The sequence below is a fragment of the Charadrius vociferus genome, unplaced genomic scaffold, assembly GCF_000708025.1.
Source record: "Charadrius vociferus isolate BGI_N301 unplaced genomic scaffold, ASM70802v2 scaffold692, whole genome shotgun sequence".
In the NCBI taxonomy this organism is placed as follows: domain Eukaryota; kingdom Metazoa; phylum Chordata; class Aves; order Charadriiformes; family Charadriidae; genus Charadrius; species Charadrius vociferus.
The window spans coordinates 887,861-901,010 of record NW_009647230.1 but is presented as its reverse complement, the minus strand read 5'-3'; positions in this window follow the sequence as shown (position 1 = coordinate 901,010).

Genomic DNA, 13,150 nt, shown 5'->3' with positions numbered 1-13,150 from the left:
ACATCCATGTCACCAACAAAGATATTAAACGGCACTGGTTCCAGTACCAACCCCTAAGGAACACCACTTGTCACTGCTCACCACTTGGACATGGAGCCATTGACTGCAACTCTTTGAGTGCTACTGTCCAGCCAGTTCCTTATCCACTGAGTGGTCCATTCGTCAAATCCATGTCTCTCCAATTTAGAGACCAGGATGTCATGAGGAACGATGTCAAATGCTTTGCACAAGTCCAGCTAGATGACATCTGTTGCTCTCCCCTTATCTACCAACACTGTAATGCTGTCGTAGAAGGCCACCAAATTTGTCAGGTACAATTTGATCTGGAAAACAATCCAACTTTTGGGTGGCTATTTGGAATTCACCATTTTCCTTTTTTTAAAACATTCATCTTAACCTGATCTTTCAGATCCTTAATTCAGCCACTGCCTATACATTTCATTTTCCAGATGAGGCTGAGCTCCCACAAGAAGGGTAAGTGTATTTGGAGACCTCAGCCCAGAGAATGTGAAACACCCCTGTTTTCCCCGCCCATTTTTGCTCTATCACAAGTTAAGGAAACCTCAGATTATGACTCCTGATGGGAAAAGAATGATGCTGACTTCTCTCCGGTTTAGGCCATGTAAAGGGCTGTGCTTATTTTGTATTTCTGGGAGTACTAATCTGAGAATTATCCTGATGACTGAAGGCCAGGTATCTGAAACCAAGAACAGTTCAGAATTTTTTTCTATGCTATGTCTGAGTTTGTTGCAAGCGTCAGCCCACATATCTACAAGAGCTGTAAACTTTCAGTTCTCGTGCGCTGTTACCTTCATGTTTAGATCGAGTTGGTTGGAAATGGAATTACATGGCCTAATGCATATTTGGAAACCAGGAGCTCCAATATTTCATCTGATGAAGTAATTCAGATTTTTTTTTGCATTTTGTGGCTACACTGGCTGAGCTCATAAAATATATTCTCTCTCCTTACAGGCATAGACTTAGTGATTCCTGTTGACACGATGCATAATCTTAAACCTATTATGTAAACTCTGTATAAAAGTCTCATTTAACACCTTTATTTAATGCTGTGAGACTAGCACCTGACAGGCCACAGGTCCTCCACTCTTCCCTCCACATGGGAGAGAATTACTGCTGCTTTTCACGTCCTTTTGGATTAGCTTGCACACTTCACTGCAGTTACCCCTCTCTACTGAATGCTGTGACTGTGAGGGAAGAGCAGGCTAACATTAGTGGGGATGGATGACTTAAAAGTGAGTAAGCAGCACAGACTTAAGTGCTTGATAAGGAAGGGACACGTTTTTTCCAGTTGGATGAGCTGCTGTTCTCAGGGAAAGCCATCCCCTTCTATGAGCTTTTAGGGAAGGATAGTACTGGTTATCTAGTTTTTCACTGGAGTGAATATTCTTTCCACTATAAAAGTTCTTATGGGGATTGAAAAGGGCTTCTCTGGGCAGAGTGAAACTTGCTTTCTGCATCAGACAGCAATGTGACTATGGAAAAGAAGAAATTATTCTCCAGAAACTGAAGACATTTGAAATGGAGGGATTTTACATACATCTCTGCAAATAATGAGCTATTTTTGTAAAATGAAATAAGGAAAGCATTAATTGTTAACTTAAGAAGGGATCAAAAATAGAAAAATGAAAAGTCTCTCAGGCTTATTTTTGCATTGTATAATTTGTCAAAGGAAATGAGCAAAGAAATTTATGTTTGCTTTTTTTTTTTCTGGGTGAATTTTTATGAAAGCCATTTTCAAATTTTATGAAAAATACAAATTCTAAATCACTCAAAACCTAAGAAGAAACCGCAGATGAAAATTCTTCCAACCTGCTACTCATTCATTCTGGCTACCCACAGGTACATAAAAATTCATAGTTTCAGAAAAAATTCTCATTTTATTGCCTAATTGAGGTGGGGATGGGAGAGACAGATAAATCTGCAGTGAACAAAGTCAGGTACGCGCAGCAATCTTAAAGCCATTCCACCTAATTCTGCAGTGAAACAGGTATAGGCAGCTGCTTTATTCTCACTCGCGTTCTCCCTGTGTTAGTAGACTATCTCAGAAATGAGTCAACAAATTAGCCAGTGTTTACCATTTAAAAACATATTGCTCATCCTTCTGTTTTAGGAAAGGTTTGGTTACATTTAATCCTTCTAATCTCTTGATTGTACAGAATTATTCCAAGGCACGTTGCCTTCCTCCCTACTGAACTCAGCCTACATGACACTATCTTTTTTTTCCTGTAATCAGAAGCTAATGGGGACTATACAAACTGCTCCCTTCCCTCCACCCCATTCTTCTCCACCTCCCTCTGAGGCAATCAAACTGTGTAATCATTAGAGAGACTAATCGAGACAACAGGATTAAGATCCAGAAGCTCACTGTAAGCCTCCACTGAATAGTTATCTCTAAATAGGCCAAGAATAGAAGCATAAGTAAGTCAAAAGTTCTCTAAGAAAATTATAGGTCAAGTATGAAAGAAGGATGTAAACTTAGTTTTTGGTGATTATATTAGCCTGGGGGGGGGGCTTCGGCTACAATACAGATAGCATATGCAGCATTTCCTTCTTTAAATGACACTTGTTCCTTTTAAAATCTACTATCATTTAGATTTGGTAGTTGTTTGCACTGTGTTTCTTAGCTGTCTCATAGCTATGTAAGAATTCTTTTTGTATGTGTATGTGGTGATGGTCTGGCAGCAAGCTTTTATGTACATGGGTGTTTATTCAGCGGAAGATGTCTCAGAACCTGAAGTGTAAAGTGTAGAAGAAATATTCAAAAGCTTTGTGACATGTAAGAAATAATGTATATAGTGCGCAACTTGAGAAGAAAAGGAGGATCAGCTCCCATTTCTCTGTGTGTCTGAGAGACTGCTCCCATGTAGGAATGCTAGTCTTTCATAAAAATATTGTTTAAGCATGAAGAGATGAGCTCTGCAAAAGAACTGAAGGAAGAAAAGGAAACAAAGGATCCACAGAGGCTGGAGGAAAATAGCTTTCAGCTGTTCATTGCTGAAGATATTAGAATTAAATAGCAGTCTATTGCCAGAAAATCCTTATGACGTTATTTAATTATTTATTTATTTTTAAAAGAAGGTGTGTTTATAGTTGGCTATACTTCTAAAACAAAGTTAATGTGTAACAAAATCTTTCAACGAAGAGAAACCAAAGATACAGTGTTGATCTTTAATCGTAATTTTACGAGACTGTACATACATGCATATACACTTATACATGAGTAGATACTGAGAGAGAGAGGGAAAGTGCATGGTGTGTGCATGTGTCTATTTGTGTGAGAATATGTATGTATGTTATGTGAATGGAAGATGGATTAACTGTGTGTACAGTAGTTAGGAATGGGCAGTGGTAAATGTACTGGCCAGACACCAATAAAAAATGCAAAGTTGGTGTTTTGTTTTTTTTTTACAGTAATTAACTGGTGGTTTATTTTACAAGTGTGTCATGGTAATTCAATAAATCTGCTAATTTAGTGCTAGGGATTTTTATTTGCAACCATCAAATATTTTACTGTGCACATTTGTGTCACGGAGAATTTTGCCAATATGCTATTATTTCACACATTTCAATAAATTTGTTGAACAAATATCAAGAGGAAAGAGTGCCTGGGATGTTAGGAAACTATAGAGTAGTTGTACTAACATGCATAGACACGAGAAAGTATTATAGGCTCTGCTGAGCATTCCTCAGAGGTGTTAATGACTTTAAGCCTGTCAAGAATGTCTCCAGCTTGTACAGCAAAGACAATTCAACAGTTTAATAAAAAGGTGTAACATTTCCTACAGGTGAGCTCAGGTGATCAAAGGATATAATAGAGCTTTTGTTACTTCATTCAAAGAATGCATTCTGGAGTTTAACCTTTGCTTTTGATGTAATGTCATCTTTGAATGCTAACAGCCTTTTCTAGGAAGGATTAAGTTGTTTGAAGTTTTTTTTGGTCTTTATTTAGGACCTGGCTTTGGAAACTAAAGAAAGTGTGGAGTAACGTGCTGTAACTCATGGAAAGGCTTAAAATAATAATATCTGGAAGAACGACTAAAACTCATGAAGGAGAAAGTCAGGACCGTCTGATTGAGGTTGATCATACCAGGTTTATGTTCAACATAGACATTTAGAGTTTACTCATATAAGAGAACCCTTTTGGATGAGAATATTTGTGAAATGGCACCAACTGGTCCATTTTTGTGGATACAGTATACTTGCATTTCCATTATGGGATAAAACATATAGCACAGGATCTGGATAAACAACCTGGAGTAGATAGCGACAGGAAAGCTGAAGCTGTACAGGCCCAGTCTCTCCTCTAATTGTCTTTTGCCATATTATTTTAATCTTACTTCAAATGCCTGTTAAAGTCCACGGTCACATTTTCAGCGTGCTGGCAGATGCAAAAGTAGAAGCAGGAGCTTCACTGGATCTGCCCAGTTTGGCGCTGTTCCTAATACACACTCTCACTTTCTCTTTCCGCTCACGAAAATGCAGCCCAGCAAGCAGATCACCTTATTTCCTTATGCTGTGCTGGTACAGGGCAAAGCACAGATACTGAAAAGTAATATGAGACCTGCCTTTTAAATAAATTCAGATGTAACGCTGTAAAAGATTAAGCAAAACATATAGCAAAAATGAACAGAAGTGACAGCAGAAAAAAGATGTTGGTGCTTTGTTTCTGAATAATGAAGCCAGATAGGCAAGGATGATTAATTCTAGTAGTTACTACCAATTAATTGATTGACTTGGGCTGGAAGTACTCATATATCTCCATCCTCTGGCGAAAGGTGTTTCAGGTTGCCTTTCAGGAGCAGCTGCATTGACAAAGAAAGCAGAAGGTCATTGAGGGTTACAGAATGGTTTTAGGCAAGGGTGAAATTTGTGGGAAAATTCAGAAATGGTTTTCACATTTTGAAGCAAGTAGTTGGGCTTGAGGCAGGCAATTGTCCCAGACTATTGGAACAAGTTATACCTTCAAAATCTGAAATGGAACAGCATGGGAATAGGTTGGTGAGCTATCTTTTAAGAAAGTCCCCTTGTCTGATTTTTGGTTCTTGCCCCTCCACCCCCCCAGCATTCCAACACTGGAGAGCAGATGGTGAGCCTAGGAAAAAAAAAAACACCTAAGAGACAGATTTTAGATTGCCAGAAACAATTGCATTGTTGTATATTTTAAAGTTCAGAGTGAGATGCTCTTCCTGAAGTCACTGCCTTCGTAAGCATCTCCGCTTTGCTACAAATACCAACTTACAGTTGGCACTGGAACTTCACTTCAAACTAATAAGTCCCTGGTTGTAAATTAATACCTGTCCATTGCCACAGCTCTGAAGTGTTTCATAAATAAGCAGTGGAATTTATTTGTGCCTTTGAAGTGTTTGCACACAAATGGAACACAGATATTAGACTCCATTCACCACTGCTGGCTTAGGAAGGTGCAGGCTGCTGGGTCAGGACAACGTGAAGTTCTGCTGAAGGGCTGCCACGGATGGAAGGTACACTGCAGAGATGTTCTGAGTCACAGGTAAAATGCGGTCCTGTTCAGATAAGAGAACTCTTCACAAAAGTGATATTTTTAAGACCTCGTTTTGTAACAGCATCTTTTTCTGACTGCAGCTTTCCTTTGGGGAAAGGCTCTCTTTCCTCATGATAAGAATGATCTTCAAGTGAAGGTCTTCAGGCTTCTCTGGAGCTGGATTGCATCTTCAGACTTTGTAGAAGAATGCTTCAGGGCTTTTTCAGACAATACAGCCTAAAAACAAGTGTCAGGAGGACTGGAAGAGGGAAAGGAGAGCACTATGTGACTCCTCTGACTGCTGCAAGAATTATGAGGCTGTTCAGGTGCATGCATAAAAGACAGATGAGGTGAAGGGTTCCAAAAGAATTATGCCGGGCATCCAGATGTTGCTCCCAGTTTCTTATGTTATTTTTTCTGAGTGATAACATAAAACTTTTTACTGTGACCTGCCTTACATCAAAACAATGCCACATATCTTTTGTGTAATATTTTTAATCAATGACACTAGAAAAAATGTTCCAAGAGTAAAATGTTTTTTTTCAGGGACTTAGAAATTTTGACACAATGAACATTTTATAACTGAATATAGTCATTATGTATACTATTTAAAGCATGTACCTATAGAAGAGCATAGATCATTCAGCAATGTGTTCAATAAATCTATAGGCAGTAAATGTTATTTTTATAATCCATTTAAATTGTTCCCCCCCGCCCCCCTCCAATTCTGTGACTTTTCATTCCTGTTCCTCCAGCATTTAGGTTGAAATTGACCTTCCTCAATTTAGGTACCAAATGTGTCTTGGGTCCACTCATGCAGGCAGGAGCAGTAGAATTTTGGGAGGGAGGAAAGATCTATACACTTAAAGAAAAAAATCCCCAATTTTAAGGTATGGACATATGTAGACAGATGTTAAAAGGTGAAATAGATTATGTTGTATTTGTAGCACCTCTGTCCACGAAAATATGTAATTTTCATAATAGATGGGAAAGATAAGGGAAAAACCTCTCTCTCCTGAAGCCTGAGTGTGCAGCGTATCACTCTAAAAGACTTCTCCATAGCTTTTTTGTCAATGCCAAATGGATTACTTGCTATTGCAGACATGCCGAATACGAGAGAGTAAGTATAATACACATATATACACATATGAAAGATCAGAATGCATGTATCACCAAATTAGTAGTCCTGTTTCTGCGATTCTCAAAAAGTCTCCAATATTTCTATTTATAAGTTCTTCTCCAATGTATTATTGTATTCTGCTGTGGATGCTTATTATTTTGTGTTCCAAATACATATTGCCCAAAATACATTGGACGACTTATCAAAAAATATTCAGTTGAAATTCTTGGTCTTTGAAGAAGAAAAATACAGTATGTTCATTTCAGACATCACTTAATTTCCATGCCTATAACTATTAGACAAAATAGCCCTGTACAGGATCAGAAATAAATTCACAATTATATTGCTATTAGCTACAATTCTAGTTTTTGGGTAGTGCATGCTTACATGTAAGTTTTAGGACCACATATTAAAATGTGTTTGTTTCCTTCTGGTAATACTGACAAATGCATATAAATAGTGCTCAAATGAAACAAATGATTTATGATACACAACTTTCAGGAATTAAATTGAGTTGTTTTAAATTGAGACATTACTAAACAGCATAGGTAATGATTCATCTTTATGAACTCTGTGTAGGTTTCAACACCAGCATTTTTTTCCCTCCATTTTTTTAAGAGTGGAAGGTTTTTTCATGAGAAGAGACTCCTGATCCTGTGAAACTATTTGCGGGAACAAAATGAACACGTATCCTGAGTGAATATGTTCTTTATTCTATGAATAAATCCATGATATAATTTTACTTAGAGAAGCACCAGTGAACACTAAGCAGTGTTCACTTCTTTATATCTTTCCTTATAAATTATTAGAAAAGTGGCCGATGTTTCTGACCAGACAATGAAAAAATCCTAACAAAGAATTGTAAAAACTTCCTTGAGGTCCACTTGCTGAACTCACTATTTGTTGCTTTTACTACTGCTGATGAGAGAAATGGTGGTGTTTTATATCCATATGTTTATTTCATATATATTATGAAAATGAATGTTTTACTGTAGTGATTTTCTTTAAACTATGCCACAGGGATATTTTTTTCAGAAATTCCTAGTCAGTGGCAGAATAAATGGTTTTACATTATGGAAATTCGGATAGCTATGCTTCCTGTAGAAAAGCAAATTAACTGACTGGAATGTCCCAACCAAATGATCATTTTATTGTCTGTTTTGCTAGTTCTGCTGGTCACACATTCTTTTTCATTTTATAATAGGAATAAAGTGTAAATAATAAAATATGCTTGGTTACCAGACAAATCTCCATACCTCCAACTGTATAATGCCAGAGCAATGCTTAAAAAACTTAGTTTAGTGCCATGCAGTGCCTTATGAAACATTTAAGGCAGAGTGAGGCTACTGCCCTTGTTAGCAACAAGAACTGTGGGATTTTGTTTTACTTATAAATTGTAAAAAAAAAAAAAAAGTAAAAATATTTTTTCTCTGACTGGGTTTCTAAGGAAATCTAATGGCAAAAAATGTTTGGTTACGCAGGAGAACTGGTGAGAGTTGCAATCTCAGTTCTTTGTCTTCATAGAAAAAAAACCTTTGAAATTTAGGAGCAAATGTGAAATTGGAAAAATTTAGCTATATAATAATACATATATAGCTATATAATAATAGCTATTACTGAAGATGGTTCTCTACACATTTAGAAAAGTAGAAACTTTTTGGCTCCGTATGTTATTAAAGTGTGCAGGATCACATCTGAAATATTTTCTCAGTGGTGTAATTGCAGCTTTCCACGGGCTTCTCAGATGGATTCTTTTGAATCTGAAGAGAAAACATGTAGAAAACCCTAGACTCATTTTTCAGATTTTTGAAGTCCATGCTCTACAGGCAGCAACTTACATATTTTTCTATTGCAAGAATTTCTTCCTGTTATGGTTTGAGGAACTCATAACAATTTATTGTTGTTCAGACAATTCTTCTATCCCCCTATGACCCCTCACCACCTGTGAAGAGGAATCAGGAAAAAAAAAAAAAAAGGTTTGTTTTGAGGTCTTACTATGGAATCTCAGAGTTTCAGAGGAGACGCTCCAGGCTGAGTGAGTGTACATAACAGGTTATCCTTTTCCTTCTAAAATTTACTGTCCAGGTCAAAATTAGTGAGCTATCACAGGAGGGCTTATGCTCCCTTTGTTCAGACTGGTACTCTTGCTATCCAAATTCTGTGGTTAAATTTCAGTTAGATTTAGTATTTCACACACCTTGGTTATGGAATAAATTTTCTTTCTCCTGCCCATTTCTGAAATTACAAGTATTAGTCATTCAGGTGCTGTGAAATCATGATCTTATCTCACTGTTGTTTGTATAAAAACGTAATTTCTTTTCAGTCAAACTACTACACTGTAAAACTAAATAACAAGAGGGAAGTTATTCTGCCAACTTCTAGAGAAGAAAAACACTACTGAAATGAAGCATATGTGTATATATATGTGTATGTGTGTTTGTATGCATGCAGCATGTAATGGTATACAGCGGAAGACTGGGGGAGGAAGTATTAGGATAACAGCTTTACTGAGCTAATTTCCTGGGAGATAACTTAGCCTAAAGAACTTAAATGGGAACTACTCTAATTGGAAAAGCATTTAACTGTTGGCAAGTGCTGTAACAGTTATTAAACAGACACTGCATATGCATCTGATTCTGAGGTTGCATATACGAATGCACAGGTTTCTTCAGTAAAGGTGGAAAGAGGAATCAATTTCTTAGTACTCAGAAATTCAAGGCCATGACATTTTTTTGCACCTTTGCCACTTTTCCTACTGTAGAAAGTTAAGCAAGAAAAGACTGGATTTTAAATCTTGTAATTTAACGGTGCTGTTAAGATACTCACTTGTACAGATGTTATTAAATTTCTTTCCACTGTTAGTTCTGGGGAGTCTGTGGCAGGTTTCAAACATTGATTTTAATCTGATGTATTTCATCACTGTATTCCTTTTTGGTGAAAATAGTATTTTGGAAGACATAATGGTACAGCAACATCTATACTTTGCCAATTGCTAAAGGAAAAAAAAACATGACGTACAAGAGTCTGATCTGTGGTATGCCCCATGCTACTTTAACTGCATTGCATCATAAAGTGGAAATAGTACCGCTGGATTTTAAGGATAGACTATGCCAGATTTTCTTCCCTGTGGTACAGCCTCGAAGCAGAGCTTGACTGTTTTCATCAGAAATGCCAGTAGCAGCATTCCAAATAAAAGTGAAGGACCTTGGCCTGTATTTCTGATCTTGAACAGCCTAACCACGTGTGACCACATCAGGTGGATGCATCTGTTTCTCTGACTCCTTACATGCAGAGTACTCCAGAACAAAAGACTTTGTTCAGAGAAACCTAAACATACCTAAAGAAAGAGACACTCTTGCCGATGACTTGTCACTGAGGCCTGTTTCTATGAAGGGGACACCTCATCTTCTTTTGCCTGGATGGTGAGTTAGGATTTACTGATTCCTTCCCAGGGTAATGTCATGTAATATCATGGTGGGGGGACCAACTGGTCAAAAGCAGATGCTGTTTTTCGTAGAAAAGTTAAAAACCTGGTGTCTAAGAGCTTGAAGCTTGGGAACCAGTAGGCAGAAAGTCAGAGACCTTTCCACTGGGATCATGAGGTTTATTGAAAATGACATATGTCCCCTGAACATGCTGCTGTTGAGCAAATTTTTCCTTTCTGGCACCACCCCCCTCCCCCAGCAAATGACAAAACAAGTCAGATAACTTTGGTTGAGCTGCAAGTAAGCATTTTTCCTCTTGCTTGCAAGTTCTTGTTAACCTTGAGGAGGCAGGGCATCATCTTACAATCCCTCCTGTCAGCAGATGTTGAGTGGGACACAAGTACAGTCTCAAGACAGCAAAGTACAGGATCACTCCGGCTTTGATGAGAAGGTTTTGCTGAGTCTAAGCCTTGGATGATGCTCCTCTTTCTTTGTGTGCGGCTGTAAATTCTTATATGAAATATAGGGTTGCAGGCCATGGTTGCTTCCAGTGCTAAGGGATAGGCTTCCCAGGAGCCTGCTGTGTATCTGCACCATCAGCTCAGGTTATTAGGCTTCTCTGCTCAAAGAGGGCAGGCAGCAACACCCAGAAATTAAATTTCCTAGCTGTTTTCATCCCATTACAGCTCTGAAGGAAGGTCAGCAACTCTTTTCTGTCCCTTCCTAAGTCAGTCTGAACTCTGGAGGGAGGGCAACTAGTTTGCAGAAAGGTGAAGGTCTTCGAGAAATGTTTATGATGTGCTCATTCACAAAGTAGGATAAATGAAACTTTATACTATTATTTGCCTTTTTTATGAGATTTTTCAAGGGCCTGCAGCCTCTAAATATGTCACATCAGCAGAGCATGCCACTGAGGTCGGGTTACTATCCCCAACCTCTTGTTTCACCCTTTGGGTGACGCTGAGGTGCTGCAGACTGTATTGAATATTCAGTAAAGTGCATTCACCTTCTTCCATCAGTCAGGTTCAGTAACAAACCCAGGTTTTAAAAGAATGGTATTAGCAACTGTTTTGTGCCACAGCTACAGTCTTCTAGCTTAGTTACAAGACCAGGGGTGTTGCTAATGTTCATAATGCAAGATAAGTCAAATCCTGTCATAGTAAATACCAAGGGCTTTATGCTCCTTCCACCTGATAAAAAGAGAGGCCTGTAGGGTCTGAGAAGCTGGATTTAAGTGGCTTGTCCTGTGACACGGGGGTCTCTCCAAATGCCAGTACAAAATCTTTTTGAGAACTGCTGGCTGACTGCAGTCCTGAGATGGCGAAGATTTCAGAAAACATAGTCTTCTGGCAAAAGTCCGTTTGGGTCACTGGGAGAGTATGTCAGGCAGGCAGAATAATACGGCCACGTCTTTGTTATCCTAAATTGCTGTGCAATGTTCCTTTATACTGTTAAACAGCTGTTCCTCTGCAGGCTAATGCTAGATGCTGTCCTTAAAACAAGCAGCACACTACTTGTCCAACTGATGTTGCCAACCAAAATCCTGGTAGCATTAATGGGAAGTTTGTATCATGCATGGGACCTCCTGGGCTAAAAACTAAATGATGAAACTCAAAGTTTAAGCAGTCATTTACAAATTCACAAACCATTTGGGCTCTGTGTTTTATTTGCTTGTATGTAACATTTTTTCCTAACCAGTGCTAGTGTACCCTTTGAGAAACAATGATTTAAAACTAGCTGCCTATATATTGTTTTATCTGTTCTTAGGCAAATTAAAGTAGGAGGTATTCCTTCAAGTTGGGTCATTCTAGGTAGCTTTTTGTCATAGCTTCTTTCAGACAAAGTAAGGCAATTCTGGGCAATGTGAGAGGATAAGGGGAGATGAGAAAGACTATAAAGCTTTTCACCTGGAGCAGAGGATTTTTTTTTTCTCCCATAGTTGCATTAAAACATGTTTTCAGCTTCTGCAATTTTTCCTAATCTCGTGTGTTCCTTTCAGCTGTTTCAGCATGCAGAGCATATTTACACACAAGATAATGTAAGCAGGATCACTAGCTGGTTATAAGAGTTATTCATAGACCTGTCCATAAGTAAGGATAAACAGAAGAGTTTATTTTTTGACAAGGTTCACTGTGTCATAGTTAGATGGAATAGGTTTAGTATGTTGTCTTAATCCAGCTCTTACAAACAAGATATTTATTCAGCAAATCCCTTGCAGTGGATTAAAATCTTAACCTTTTGAGTCCTTTAGCATGAAGATAACATCACAAACAGAGGTAGCCTTGAAAATATTTCTTGGTGGTATATAAGCATTTGAAAGGATGTTTATGTATCTTAAACCAAGATTAAAAAAAAAGGTCTTATAGTATAAAAATGGAACATAATGTTAGAAAGTATATATTTGTGTGAAAAATAACTAGTAAAATAGATATTGACTAATTATTCTCATATATGTGAATATTAATGGAGTCTTTCCAAATGAGGTCTACAAAATAATACTCACTTCGGACTTTTAATAGGTCGAGAAGAGCTACTGACAACTCAGGGCAGCACTTTCTTGTAGAGACAAGTGATTGAACAATCCCTTTGACCAAATCCATCTTTCTACCCCAAATTCAGACTCACCTCTGCTTTTAGAATGTCTTTAATAATTAGGTTCTCTCCTGATGAAATTTCTTCTTGTCTTCTTTTCTCATTTTGGGCAGGTGTCCTGTCATTCTGCATGCTAGAAATACATTATTGTCTTATAGTGAAGATTTTTTCTGTAGAAGCTAGTAACAATGAATAGCTTATGACATTTGTTTTGAGACGTATTTTAAAAAATTTCAGCCATGTTAACAAATGTGCTTCCCTCTCAGAAAAAAATGAATATTTTTCTCTAAATACCAATCAAAGTTATGCTCACACAATGAAGAGTGAAGTTCATGGAGGTGAGGTATAAGTATCTATTCAGATTTGCAGTCAAAAGTTTGAGATGCCAAGCCATACAGCAAACAGAGGCAAGGTTGCCTTTGCCAAAGAAATATCTTACTGTACATCAAAATGGGACACTATGGGATTTCAGGAAATAATCCACAATTCCAG